The following is a 15,953-nucleotide window of genomic DNA, read 5'->3' on the forward strand; positions in this document are numbered from 1 at the left end:
AATATTTAACTTTATTAATGCATAGACTATAGTTTGTGGGAAATATTTAAATTAAAAGAGTCCCCTTTATTTTATAACACATTGGAGACATAAGTTACATAAAGGGAGTTATGTTTTATCCCACATTGAGAAAACGAAGGATTGAGCTCTTGTGAGAACACTATAAAAGAAAAGGAAGAGCTTCTTTTTAGTATGCTTGGAAATATTAAAGAAATTGGAAATTTTTTTGGAGATTATGTCTCAATAGTTTGGAGGACGAAATCCCTTCAGGCTGAAAATCTTGACGCCATTGAAAGATATGGTCTTGAGATTCAACATAGTAGCAGTCCGAAAAAGCGGAACCGAAAAAGCAGGCTGAAAAAGCGGGTACGAAAAAGCAGTCCGAAAAAAGCGGAACCGAAAAAGCAGGCGAAAAAAGCGGGTACAAAAAAGCAGTCCGAAAAAGCAGAACCGAAAAAAAAAGTAGGCCGAAAAAGCAAATCGGAAAAGCAAAGTAGAAGGGGGAAGGAAATTATTACAGCCATCTACAACTAGGTTCTTTTGTTAGCATTGCTTTTTAGGGTGTTATAAGCTTTCAGCTGTAAGTGTGCATTATACCAGCATTGTCATTTTGTAATCCATGTAAATGCCAAAGTCTTGGCCATATTTCATGAGCATTGTATTAGAAATTTCATTGCAAATTAATAAGATAATAGTTGCTGGTGTCATTTAAGCAATACAATATCATTATTTATTAGCTAGTTAGTTTGCATACCAACTATTTGTAAAAATGCCAATTGGCTGTAGGTGTTCATTTCTCATGCTTAGATCACATATATGCACTGAATATTGTCAAAATTAGTAGCACACTCATGTTAGGCCATTGGTAGTCCATTTGTAGTCTTCTAGCACAAGATTCTCATTGATGCAAATTGAAGAAAAAGTCATTCGAAGCTAGCTGAAATACTATATTAGTCATATGTCCCTTGCATGTGAATTGTTTGATGAAATCCCTTGAGCTTTCATCAGCATTTTTTTGAAAGCAGATTTGAGGTGGCATATTACAGTGGTATCAGAGCTTGCTTGCAAAGTGTTTGACGAAATGTCAAACAACTAAAGTATAAAGATTTTTGGTGTTTGAAGAAGTTATAACCTATTGGGGTTATTACATACCCATCCTCAAGACTTTGGGTAACCTTAGTCAAAACCTGATTGGCCCACGTTCCACTATATGCCAATCATAACTTCAAAAACTTAACTCCTATTGCTTTACAAGGGACACACCTATATGAATGGTTTCATTTTTTTTTAGCTTAAATCCTCTCATCCTTTACCAAGCATGTGCCTCACAATGTGACTAAAGGCTTCAATTTCAAGCACCATTTTAATTTACACAAATGCACAGTCGTGAAATAAATCTAATTCTTTGACTCTTATGACTTTCCTAGCATTTGTGAGGCACACATATCCCTAAATGCCAATATGATCCTTGATTTGGAAATGTGCATTTTCTCCATATAGGTTATTACTATGACTAACACTGTGAATTCATTCTATTTATTTTTTAATTCAGAATTCTTTTACAAGTAAATGAAAGTAGAGCAGGGAAAACAAATAAATCCAAGTGAGCAATAGTGTAAAGAGTTGTTTCCATGAGATAACCAAATTCCAAGAGCATGCACCAAGAAACCAACAAGAGGGAAAAAAGATTTTGAAAGGGGAAAAGAAAAGAAAAACTGCTTGGGAGTATTATGAATAAGGAAAAAGCCAAGAGAGAGAGTGCGTGCAATAAGATCATTACAATAACATCAATGTGATGTCTGTAGAATAATGAGAGAGAGACATCTCTTAAATAGTGATGAGAAAAGAGTTGCATGTGTAACTCCCATTTCTATGAATGCCACTATTAATAATAAGTATGTGCAAAGTGTCAAGATCCTGTTAAGGAGGATAAATTAATATCCTTATTAAAGGAATTACAAAAATGACATGTCCTTACACATGGCCAATAGGACAAGCAAACAACATGTCCTCACACTTGGACTAGAGGAAAAACAAGTTTTAGGGATCCTTGGCATATCCCATATTTAATACATCCAAGGAAAGGTTAATTTCTAACACCTCCCCTTAATCTTTACTTGGGGAGTTTACATGGATGGGTTGTAACCCCAAATTTTTACAGTGAAATTGAAATTTCTGTTTAGAAAGAGGCTTTGTCAAAATATCAGTGACTTGATCTTCCCCTTTGCAATAGAGAAGTGCCACTTGCTTGTCTTCAGCTTGCTCTCTAATGAAGTGATGTTAGAGAGAAAGATGCTTAGTTCTTGAATGAAAAACAAGATTATTGGCCAATGCAATAACACTTTGATTGTCACAATATAATGGTGTAGGTGCTTGTTGAGGTAGACCCAAATCCTCAAGTAACCTTCCAAACCATAAGGCTTCTTTAGATGCATTACTACAACCTTTATATTTACCTTCAGTTAAGTAGAGAGAAATAGAATGTTCTTTTTTACTTTTCCAAGATATTGCAGCTAACCCAACAAAGAAGCAATAACCACAAGTAGATTTCCCATCATTGGGATCTCCACCTAGATCTGAATCAGTAAATCCTTGTAAAGAAAAATAAGAATTTGCATCATAAATTAATCCTACATTAATAGTTCCTTTCATATATCTTAATATTCTTTTAGCAACTTTAAAATATGTTTGTTAAGGCTTTGACATAAACCTTGAAACCAAACCAACAATATATATGCAATGTTGGGTCTTGTAAGAGTGAGATAACTCAAACTACCTACAGGTTGTCTATACAAAGTAGCATCAACAAATGGAGTGTCCATATCAACCTTTAACTTAGTTGCTAATTCACATGGAATGTAAACATGGTTGACATCATTCATCTTAAAATTTTCCAAAAGATCTTGAGCATACTTTCTTTGAGAAGGAAAAATACCCTTAGGTGTTTGCCATATTTGCATTCCTAAGAAGTAATGTAAAATTCCTAAATCAGTCATTTGAAATTTTTGATTATTTTGAAAATAAAAAATTAAAGCATTTGAACTTGAAGTAAGAATCAAATCATCTACATAGAGAATAATAATGACGATATTGTCTTTAGTATGTTTAATATATAAGTTAGGATAATTTTTACTTCTATCAAAACCTTGAGAAAGAAAGAAGGAATTGATCTTTGAATACCATTCCCTAGGAGATTGTTTGAGACCATAATAGATATTTTCAATTTGCAAACCAAGTGTTTAGTACCTTTTTAACAAAACTAGGTGGTTGAGCCATAGAGTCTTTTCATGCAAATCACCATTTAAAAGAACACTTTTAACATCCGTTTGATGACTAGGCTATTATGATAATAGATAGTTTCTATTATCTTTGTTTAAGTATCTAATGGTTATCTATTGTAATCTCCTGTAAATATTAGAAAGTTTCTAATATTTGGTTTCTTGTTTCTAGAATAGAATGATTCTATTCTTTACGATTGTTTCCTAAAGAAACATCGTTTAGTCTCTTGTATAAATTGATCTCTTGATCATTGTTAATATCAAGCAAATATTCTCCAATGGTATTAGAGAAAATTCCTGGCTTCTTTGAATAATTTTAATTTCTTTTTGAAATTGAGCATGTTCAATTTTTTTTGAAATATTTGCTCTAGTGTGTTCAAAATTTGCATCTTTTTTTCCTCCAAACTTGACTAGGGATTCAATGTTCAATTTTTTTTTTTTTTTTGCAATTTTTTTTGTGTATGGATTAAAATCTGCCTTTTTTTTCAAATCCGCCCTCTATTAAAGAACTCTGCAAATTTTTCAAGTTTTTAAATACAACTAAGGTTTTTTTGAAAACCCTTGATTCCTGTGTTGGATTAACAAAATTTTTGAAGTCTTGGTGGGTTTTTGCAAATCTTTATTGGGTAGTTTCTCTTTTTTTTGGCTACATCCTTTTTTGTGCCTCAAGTTTTAAGCCAACGGAATCAAAATCTGACAATAGATTCTACATTTTTTGAGCTCTTATCTGAGTGTCTCTTCAAATTTTCTGTGTCTTCCATCAATCTGCCTCGAAGTTCATGCCATCTTAGTTTTTTTATGCTTTTTCATTGAAAAACGTGCCATGGCATCTCTCACCAATATTCTCTTAGAAGGTAGTCAGTGCTTCAATGGAAAGAAGTACAAAACCTGGAAATAGAGAATGATGACGTTCTTTGAGTACCTTCACCTTGAGGCACTTGTTCTGGGTATCAAGACTCATCCTATCACAGTTGATGCTACTCAAGAGAAGTTTGATGAGTGTAATCATGAAGCAGTTATGCTTATTAAGCTTTTAGTTATTGATGATTAGCTGCCTCAAGTTTCGTTTGTCAAGACAGCTGAAGAGATTTGGACAACATTGGAGGATCTCCACGAGACATCAGATAAAAGCACATTCTTCTTTCTGAAGAATAAGCCAACATTGCAGAACATGAAGGCCTCTTTGATCAACCTAAGGCTGCCTTTTACACTTTTTGAGGGCATATCGATTTCTGTTTTTTGACCATAGATTGACCATTAAGGGAGGGTATTACGATATCAGATAGTTTCTATTTATTCTCTTCTGTCTTTTTCTAATGTTCACTCTTTTTCTAATGCTTCCATTAACTCCTTATGCTCTTTATGGAAACTTTCTCTTACTGTCTTCAAAATGTTTCTATTTCTCTCTCTTTGTTCGTTATAGAAACATTTTTGTGTATACTTGTATATATAGATCATTTATGATCTTTGTTTAATAACACATTCATTATTTTACCATGATATAGGCCAATTCATTTTAGAGGCTAAAGCAAGAACAAGTTTTACAGGAGGCATCTTAGCAATGGGTGCAAAAGTTTCATTATAATCTAATCCTTCAATTTGTGAAAAGCCTCTAGCAACTAGTCTAGCTTTAAACTCGCTAATTTTATTATTGGCATTCAATTTTGTTTTGTATAACCTTTTGCATAAAACTTAATTTTACCATGAGGCAAGAATTTTACCATGACGCAAGGGAACTAAATCCCAAGTTTGATTAGTAGTTAAAGAATCATATTCCTCTTTCATGCTCTTTTGCCAATGAGGTTGAGAATTAACTTGTTCAAAAGACTTAGGATCATTACAATGCATAAGAACAGACATTAAAGCATAGTTGCAACAATTAACTCGCCTAGGTTGAATTCCACCTATTCTAGTTAAATAATTTTCACCTTCTAGAAGTAAATCCTTAAACTATTTAGGCTTTTTTTAGAAGTAACAGTTTCATCACTAGAAGAAGATTCATTAGGAGTAGAAGTATCATTATCATCATTACTATCACTAGAAGTAGGAATAGAATCAGATGCTTTAGGAGTAGGGTTTAGAGGAGGTTGGTTCTTCACTACCATAATTTTACTTCCACTAAACTTTTCCTCTTGCACATTAAAGTAATCATAGATTCCATTTACTGCAATATGCACATCCCCTGCAACTTTTACTTTGTTAGAAATAGGAGCATAAACTCTATAACCTTTATTATTTTCATCATACCCATAAAAAATACAAGGAGAAGATTTAGCTTCTAGTTTGTGCCTTTTCTGTTTTGGGTTATGAACGAATGCAGTAGAACCAAATATTCTTAAATGTTTAAGGTTGGGCTTCTTACCTGATCAAGCCTCTTTGGGAGTTATGTCCTTAAGAGCTTTGGTAGGATTCCTACTAATAAGATAAGTGACACAAGCCATGGCCTTAGCCCAAAATTTATAATCCATATTTTTTGCATGTAACATACATCTAGCCATTTCCGCAATTGTCCTATGCTTTCTTTCTGCCACACCATTTTGTTGTGGTGTATAATGAATAGTAGCTCATGTTTAAATCCAAATGATTTTAAATAAGAATAAAAAGCATTATTCACATATTCCTTCCTATTATCGGTCCTAAGAATCTTAAGTTCAAAATTGGATTGCCTATCAACATATAAATAAAATTCAATAAAAGTATCAAGAACTTGATCTTTACCATGCAAGAAATAGGTACAAGTTCTTTTAGAAAAGTCATCAACAAAAGTAAGTGCATACCTTGATCCTTGGATGGAGTTATTCTCCATGGGTCCCAATGGTTACTATGGACAAGGAACAACTTATGAGTTGCCCTCCAAGATTGATCACATAGAAAGGGCTCCCTATGCAACTTACTACTCTTGCAACCAGTGCAAACAACTATGGAAGGAATAACATGAGGCAACCCTTTAACCATATTTTCTTTTTGCATTAAGGTAATATAAGCGCTATTCAAATCTCCAAGCCTCTCATGCCATACTTAATAGCAGTATGTAAAGAATACCTTGAATTTGCAAACTCAGGGAATTTAAACAAGCACTCAAAATCTATTTTACCATTAGCAATGACTTGATTAGTTTGAAGATCAATCACTTAGCACATATCCTTATAAAATTCAATTTTATAATCGTGACATAACTTGGCAATAGAAAGAAGATTTGTTTTCAAATCAGGAACATAAAGCACATCGTGTAATTAGAAACACTCACTTCACCTAATCCTTCAACTTTACAAGTATGATTATTATCTAATTGAATAGGAATGCTAGACAAATCATGTTGTAAAGAATCAAACACTTCCTTCTTTGAAGTAACATGTTGAGAAGCACGACTATCCACAATCCATTCTAAAGGTCTAGACACATTGTAACTACATGTAAAAGCATGACGGGAATGAGAACCATTAGAGTTACCTTTTTTATGAGTAGAGTTTTGATTATGATTATTGTGGTTCATAAGCTTCTTATCATTTTGCTTTTTGAAACAATAATTGGTCACATGATCATCTTTGCCACAATAAGTGCAATGAGGTTTGGAGTTAGAAACATTCCTTTGATTATTATTATAGGTAGTATTATTAACGATTATTAGTATTATTATAGGACTTAGAGCAAGATTTGTTTTTTGAATTACTATGACTAGTAGAGCTATGATGACTATGATTATGGTTATTATGATGATTATGATTATTATGATGATGATATTTGATCTAAAATTATTATTTTGATTCCTAGATATGAAAGCATGTTCATTGGATTTAAGAGTACCAAATTGAAATAGTTTAGCTTCTTCTTGAAGCAATAAATTTTGAAAAGTTACATAAGTTAATCGAGTGGCTAAACTAGGAATAACAAGTTGAGCATGAATATTAGTAAAAAACTGTTGAAATTATATGGATTAAACGAATATCAATTAATGTAACACTTAAACCCATTAATTGACTTTTAAGAGCATCAAATTTTAAAAGAAATTCATCCATGGTTTTGAAGTCAGTATACCTGGGATCCTTGAGTCTGTGCTATCATAAGTATTTTTTTAGGTTGCCCATGCTTCATGATCTTTAGTACAATTTGCAATTAAAACATATAATCAAGAATCACGGAGATTCCAATTAAACCTTAAGTCTTCTTTATTTTTAGCCCTCCATGCATCTTTTTCAGCTTGAGTAACCAAGGCAGCTGGTACAATAGATGGACTAGTGGCAACATCTGATATATGTTTAAAATGAAAAAATAAAAGAAATGTGGGTCTTCCATGAATGATAGTTAGAGCTATTCAATTTAATTTTCTGAATTAATGTAGACAAGATTACAAGATTAACATACCACAATAAAAAATAGCCCCCTTGATTATAATAATTGTACCATTATAAATTCTATGTATTTAAAGCTTTAACAAGATTTAAAAAGAAGCAACAGTAAAAACATTTAATTAGTCCTTCAAACTAACTTTTAATTTAAAATAGATAGAAAATTTAAAAGACTTAAGTTGAAAGTATTAAAATAAAATTATTTTAAATTTTGATAAAAAACCAAACTTTCTCATTTAACTGAAGAATTTTATATGAAAATCTAAAAAAATCTAAAAACAAAAGTTGAAAAACACAAAACAAAAAAACTTATCTATAGAAATCCTCAGGGAATAAAAGTAATGATAAAAAATTGTTATACAGAATATTAGACACAAAAAACAAGGGAAAGTAATGATAGAAAATTGTTACACAGAGAATATTAGACAAAAACATGCGATACAACCCAAACTGAGAAGTTCAGATAGAAACAAGAATGAAATACGCAGGTGAGCAATCACTAAATGTAGTGGCTTTTCGTTGATATGACTAGTAAACCCTCAAATTGGGCAACATGGGTGCGCCTTGCAGCCCAATTTGGGTGATTCAGCCTGGTTGAAATTTGCTCGACACACAAAGCTGGGTGTTAGGTGATAGAGGCACAATGTAAGGTATTAACTCGATGCAGTGCTAATAAGGGATTGCTGACTTGCCGATTTGTATGTCCCCTATTCCAAAGATCAAATTCAATACTTATAAAACATAATAATAGATATAATATTTAAAATAAATAATATAATTAATTAGAATCATAATTCACATTATATCATTTGTTGATATAATGTAAGAATCCCTACTTGGTCTGATCAAAGATTTGAATCTTAGACTAGCAGAATTTTGTCAAACAGTTGGCACTTAACCCAGGTATTTAGCTCTGCTACTACTATAACATTCCAATTTAGCCAATAATGAAAAATGAACCGGTCTAGACCAAACACGGGGTAAGCGAAAGTTCTGATTCGAACCAGTAGAAAGGAAACTTCACAATTATAACAGAAGTATAATGCAAATGTGACAGTACTGAGCCAATTCAAAGTTCACAACCTGCAATCAATGTATAAATATCCAACACAAAAGACAAACTCATCCCGTATGTAATATCCTAGATTGGGTTTGCATTAGCCAACATACCCATACAAATATTTCTATCCTTAAGACAATACTGTTATACAGATTTCAATAGAATGCAAGCAAGATGAGAGGACGAAACTTGGTGTTAACTGCAGACTAATGGTTTCTCCTGTGTTTATGACTTGCCATTGATGTGGGGTCCTTGTTTCAAAGTATAGCGTGGGTAATGATAGTCTGGACAACCGTCTGGTGTCACTCCTGCTGGATGAAGTTGTGCTTGCTGTCTAGACATGGGGTCTGTATCTGTTCACGCTCCGTGGTATCTACAGTTCCAGCAGACATCTCTATTAAGCTCGGCTTCACCTTCACTTCCTGGGGTATGACTGCTGTAGTGATATAAGTGCCATCTTCCTGTAATAGAGTTTCCGCCTTCCTAATACACTGTAGAATGTATGTGCAAACAAGGATTATTGGGCCATGTTTGATATCTCATACACCACCTTTTTGCACCTCATGTTATTCTTGGTCCTACGACTCTTCCTTGTTAATGAGCAGCCACTTTCTTCAGTATGCCTCATGGCTACATAAAGACCTTGTCTTGAAACAAATATACTATCCACCGATTTTCCAGAATCTGATGCAATTCTCACAAGGAATACTGGGGCCACATTCAGATCCCTAAATTTCCTAAGGGGTTTCGTCCTCAAGAAGGCACGGTCACATTTAAGCAACCTTTTAGGATTTGAATAATAACATATATTTGTGTTGATAATCCCAAAACAGATGCTTTCTTTTATAACCTCGAAGTGAGGGAAGGTGCAAACAACTAAGCAATGTGGGATAAAAGCCTATTTTATCTTTTAGTCACTTAAGTCATTTTTGTCATAAAGTGACTTTTAAATGATAAAGTAATTTATAAATCAACGTAATAGAATAAAGTGACTTAACCTTAGGAGTTCCCACTTAAATATCTTCCCCATTGAAACCAAATATATCCTTGTGACTGGCTGGCATCCTCAAAACAAATGTCGTTAGCCTATTCGGATGGAAAGATAGACCAACTAGGCGCCATTAGGCCTAGTGCAGAGAAGGGGACATTACAGTCCTCCCTTCCCAAGATTGCTTGCACTCAAGCAATCTCAATGTCGGATGCTACAGGTTTGACTCGCTTTCCCAAGTGACATCTTCATATGGAAAATCCTTCTAGTGAATTAGATATTCCTTGATGGACTTGTTATGCAGCTTCCTTTCTTTGACCTCTATCACCTCTGCTAGAACTACTACTAACTTCCCTTCCTCATGAAGTGGAGGCAATCCAATGGAGGGTACTACATGCTGACCAATCTCTTTCTTGAGGCAAGCAATGTGGAAAACGTTATGAGTTCTGCTGTCATTTGGCAAGTCCAGCTCATAAGCGACCTCCCCAACCCTTTGAGTAATGCAATAGTGACCGAAAATTTAAGGTTGAAGTTTTCGAGACCCACTCTTCTTCAAGGAACTTTGTCTGTAAGGTTGGAGACGAAGATAAACCATGTCACCCAATTCAAAACTCCGCTTTGTCCGATGACGATCAACGTACATCTTTTTTTGATTCTAAGCTTGTAGAATGTTCTCTCGAAGAGATCTGAGAATGTCCTGCTGATCCTGTATTCAATCCCCAACTAGTGGTGCCCTGCTGTCCTGCAAAGCCAAATCTACGAACAACAGAGGCTCGCTACCATAGAGAGCTCAAAATGGAGTTATCTGGATGGACATGTGGTAGGAGTTATAGTAATACTCTCCTAAATATAACCACTTAACCCAAGCTCTCTGCTACCCAGCTACATAGCTCCGAAGATAACCCTCCACCCATTTGTTTACTATCTCAGTTTGCTTGTTCGTTTGGGGGTGGTAACTCTTGCTGGGTGTCAACTTCGTACCTATCAATTTGAATAGTTCCTGCCAAAAGGTGTTGAAGAACTTGCTATCCTTGTTGCTCAAAATGGTGCGAGGAAGATAATGTAGATGAAAAACCTCTCGGAAAAATAACTCAGCTACCTGAGGGGCTGACCAATTTGCTGCTATAGCAAAGAAGTGAGCGAATTTTGTCAATCTGTCCACCACCACAAAAATGGAATCTCTGTCGTGCACCCTAGGCAACCATGTAATAAAGTCCATGGAGATACTCTCCCATTTCTGTGTTAGAATAGGAAGAGTTTGTAATAATCCAGCTGGAAACTTGTGATTTGACTTGTTCTGCTGACAAGTCTGACATTGTCTGATATGCTGGAGGACATCGTCCTTGAGGCCTTTCCATTAAAATCTTTCCTTGACCTGTCTATAGGTTTTGAAGAAACCTAGGTGTCTTGTTGATGGTGCATCATGAAGAGTTTCCATAATCTTACCTTTGAGTTTAGATCTTGGTACGAGGTAGATCCTATCCTTATAAAAAATCACATCATTGATTGCCTTGTACTTGCTGTCCTGAAGTTGTCTGTCCATAATTTGACATGCTTGGGTATTCTTAGAATACTCAACCAGCTATTGGGACTTCCAATCTGCCTATATCTCATAAATACCACAACATTCTGCCACTAAAGGTCTCCTAGAAAGCGCATTAGCAATTACATTCTTCTTACCCTTGACATACTTGATGTCAAAATCATAGGCCTGAATCTTGCTGACCCACTTTTGTTGTCTTTCTTTTAGATCCTTCTATTCTAAGAGGTAGCACAAACTATTGTGATCTGTCTTAACTGTGAATTTGCCACCCACCAAGTATTGTCTAAACTTGGCTAACACATGCATAATGGCCAACATTTCTTTGTCATAGGTCGAGTATAGTCTCTCACTGTCCTTGAGCTTCCTGCTCTCATAAGCTATCAGGTGCTTGTCCTGCATTAAAACTACACCAATCCTGCTCCCTGAAGCATCACACTCTAGTAAAAAAGGGGAAGAGAAATTGGGCAGTGCCAAGACTTGGCATGTGCTCATCACCTTCTTGAGCTTGGCAAAGGTCACCTCTACATCAACTATCCACCTAAATGCCCCTTTCTGTGTGAGATTAATGAGGGGAGCTGTTGTCTATGAGAAGCCTCTAGCAAACCTCCTATAATAAGAGCAAAGACTCAAGAAGCCCCTCAAATTTGATACGTTCCTCGGTGGTGGCCAATCTAGGATTGCTTGAATCTTTTCTTGGTGAACCTTCACCCCATCTACACCAATCACATGACCAAGGTAAAGAATCTTGGTCAAACCGAACTCACATTTTGGCTCCATGAACAATAAATGCTCCTCCATAATACTAAGTACCTCACCTAGATGTTGCAGGTGCTCCTCCCAAGTTTTGCTGAAAACCAGGATGTCATCAAAAAATACTGACATGCTCTTTTGCAACTATTTTCTAAAAATATGGTTCATACATGACTGAAATGTAGCTGGCGCATTAGTGAGTCCAAATGGCATAACTAAGAACTCGTAGTGCCTTTAGTGACATTGGAAAGTTGTTTTATGCACATCCTCCTTGCAAACCCGTATTTGATGGTACCCAGATCTGAGGTCTATCTTAGAGAAATAAATTGCATCATGTTCATCTAGTAACTCATCAATGCGAGGAATAGTGTACCTATTCTTGATGATCCCCTTGTTGAGAGCACGGTAATCAATACACATGCGAAGAGTGCCATCCTTCTTCACCAATACGATTGAAGAAGCGAAGGGACTGGAGCTAGGTTTGATGTGTCCCATGTCTAAGAGTTCCTTAATTATCTTTTCTATCTCCTCTTTATAGTGCTTGGGATGATGATAAGGTGTAGTGATGACAGGTTTGGCGCCCTCCTCTAACTCAATGATATGCTCAAACCCTCTATCTGGGGGAATGCCTGGAGGTATGTCCTCAAAAACTCTCTTGTGCTTATCAAGCATCAACTGAATGTCAATATGAATATGCTGTCCTAAGCCTAATGTGGCCTTAGAGGAAATGAAACAGTGTGCTGCCTACTCCATGTCATCATGCCTTGTAATGGTCTCCATCCTGTGGGTTGAAGTCAACCTGGGTTCACCCTTTGGCATAGCCTTGAGGATCACCTGTTGGCCATCCTGTAAGAATTCCAACAACATCTTAGCATGATCAACTATGTACCTACCAATGGTCTGCAACCACTGTCTTCCCAACATGGCATCTAATCCATCCAAATCGACCACATTAAAAAGTGCCTCAAGAAGGAAGTCATCAAAATGAATCGGATGTCCTGACACTTTCCCTATGCATCTCAATCTCTCACCTCCTGCCACTCTAACCTTGAACTCGGGTATGTCATCAATCTGTAACTTTCTCTTTGTAACCAAACGTGTGCTTATGAAGTTATGCGATGCACCTGTATCTAATAGACACACAATACGCTGTCCCCTAACTATTCCATTCAAATGAAAAGGATGTCCTCTGGGATCGTTGGAAAGGGAAGCTATGATAGGAGGCTGTCCTTGAATGGATTCCTTCTTTCTCTTTCTAGGTGGTCGTTCCTCACTTTCTTCCTCATCGCTGCCATCAACATCGTTGCCCTTTTGCTGCTCATCGTCCTCCGAGAGTACCTCGACATAATGTATTTTGCCTTTGCCAAGGCATCTATGATTTAGTGTCCATGGTTCCCTGCAAGTGAAGCATAGCTTCTTCCTCCTGAGTTCATTCTGTGTCTCAAAGTCTAATCTGGGAGGGGTAGCCTTATGCTGGTTCTTGTTCTTTTGGAACGAAATGGATCCCTTATAAGGTTTCTTAGGAGGCTGTAATATCGAAGAGGGTGAGTCTAGATCATGTGTGATCTTAATAGCATCATCCGAAGTGTTTGGCATAAGTACCTTAACCAAACCTCTATATTTGGCCTGTAAACCCTCAGTAAACAACATTATCTTACGCTGTTTTGACATATCCGAAACCATCACCGAAATCCGCTAAAACTCATGTATGAAGTCATCTAGAGATCCACCCTGTCGCAACTGTGCCAAATCCTTGTAATAGACCTCAATTTCCTTGTTAAAGTGAGTAATCAGCTTAGAGCTGAAAGTCTCATAAGACGTAATGAGACTGTGATCCTGGGTGAGCAGCCCATGATGCCACCAATCATATGCTGCTCCCTCTAAATGCATTGTGGTGAATCTAATGGTTTCTGTCTTTGACATGGGCTTAAGTGTTACGTAGGTGTCTAGCTTGTGAATCCAAGCTCCCATAGATGTCTTACTGTTGCCATCAAAAGTGGGGAGAGATAGTTTGTTCATGGCGTGCTTCAAGTCCTTGTTCTATGTGCTAGGCCTCCTGTCTTGCTATGGTCTCTCTATCTCCCTTTTTTGATTCAAGTATTGAACAAAAGACAAATTCTGCTTAATCAGATCAGGGAATAGATCCCATTCATCATACATTGCCATAACGTTATTCGGCAGTAAAACTGGTGCCGCGGGTGGTGCTACCTCTTCCTCTGCATTAAAAATGGGCATCAAAGGCTTGTCAATGTTCCATGTGGGGGCCCTAACAACTCGGGGTGATCTTGCCACACTACCACTTCCACTGTGATGACTCGGTGCTGCCCTATGAGGCAAAGCTAACTGTTGCATAGCACTTGTAAGTTTTTGAAGTGCAGTTGCAATATTATTCTACCCATCTCTAATAGCCGACAAGGTTTCCCTCACTTCTTGTTCTTGTTCATTCTCATTACGAGCCATTTGAGTGTCTTGTACTTGTTCACCCTGTTCAACCTATTCACCTGCCTCAAAAATTAACTTCTCATCAACTGAATAACTATCCTCAATGTCAATCTGATCTGAAGATTTTGTCTGTTCAGGCTAGAAGTGACTAAATTTATAAGGTTTCCTTCTCATGCCTAACTGTCATTTTTCATGTTTAATCTAGCTTGTTACGTGATAATTTTTCCCACAAGTTAACAGGACTTATGGCTCTGATACCATTCTAAGAATCCCTACTTGGTCTGATCAAAGAATTCAAACTTGCACTAGCAGAATTTTGTCAAACAGTTGGCGTGTAACCCAGGTATTCAGCTCTACTACTACTATAACATTCCAATTTAGCTAATAATGAAAAATGAACTGGTCTAGACCAAACACGGGGTAAGAGAAATTTTTTATTCGAACCAGTAGAAAGGAAACTTCACAATTATAACAAAAGTATAATGCAAATGTGATAGTATTGAACCAATTCAGAGTTCACAACCAGCAATCAATGCATAAATTTCCAACCCAAAAGACAAACTTATCTCGTATGTAATATCCTAGACTGGGTTTGCATTAGCCAACATACCCGTACAGATATTTCTATCCTTAAGACAATACTGTTATATAGATTTCAATAAGATGCAAGCAAGATGAGAGGATGAAACTTGGTTTTAACCGTAGACTAATGGTTTCTCCTGTGTTTATGACTTGCCGTTGATGTGGGGTCCTCGTCTCAAAGTATAGCGTGGGCAATGATAGTCTAGACAACTGTCTGGTGTCACTCCTGCTAGATGAAGTTGCGCTTGGTGCCTAGACATGGGGTCTGTATCTGTTCATGCTCCGCGGTATCTACAATTCCAGCAGACACCTCTATTAAGCTTGGCTTCACCTTCACTTCCTAGGGTATGACTACTGTAGTGATATAAGTGTCGTCTTTCTGTAGCAGAGTTTTCGCCTTCCTACTACACTGCAGAATGTATGTGCAAACAAGGATTATCGGGCCATGTCTGATACCTCATACACCACCTTTCTGCACCTCACGTTATTCTTGGTCTTGTGAGTCTTCCTTGTTAATGAGTAGTCACTTTCTTCAGTATGCCTCACGGCTACATAAAGACCCTGTCTTGAAACAAATATAATATCCATCGATTTTCCATAATCTGATGCAATTCTCACAAGGAATACTGGGGCCACATTCAGATCCCTAAATTTCCTAAGGGGTTTCGTCCTCAAGAAGGCACAGTCACATTTAAGCAACCTTTTAGGGTTTGAATAATAACATATATTTGTGCTGATAATCCCAAAGCAAATGCTTGCTTTTATAACCTCGAAGTGAGGGAAGGTGCGAACAACTAAGCAATGTGGGATAAAAGCCTATTTTGCCTTTTAGTCACTTAAGTCATTTTTGTCATAAAGTGACTTTTAAATGATAAAGTACTTTATAAATCAATGTAATAGAATAAAGTGACTTAACCTTAGGAGTTCCCACTTAAATATCTTCCCTATTGAAACCAGATTTATC

General features: G+C 36.4%; 1 protein-coding gene across 2 annotated transcripts in view; it reads left to right on the forward strand.

The window, feature by feature from the left end:
• Positions 1–15,953, forward strand: part of LOC149546508 (uncharacterized) — a 194,059-nt gene that overhangs the window by 107,839 nt on the left and 70,267 nt on the right. The window lies entirely within an intron of this gene.

This window comes from Cupressus sempervirens, chromosome 7, assembly GCF_028749045.1.
Source record: "Cupressus sempervirens isolate cs-2001-9-10 chromosome 7, ASM2874904v1, whole genome shotgun sequence".
Taxonomy (NCBI): domain Eukaryota; kingdom Viridiplantae; phylum Streptophyta; class Pinopsida; order Cupressales; family Cupressaceae; genus Cupressus; species Cupressus sempervirens.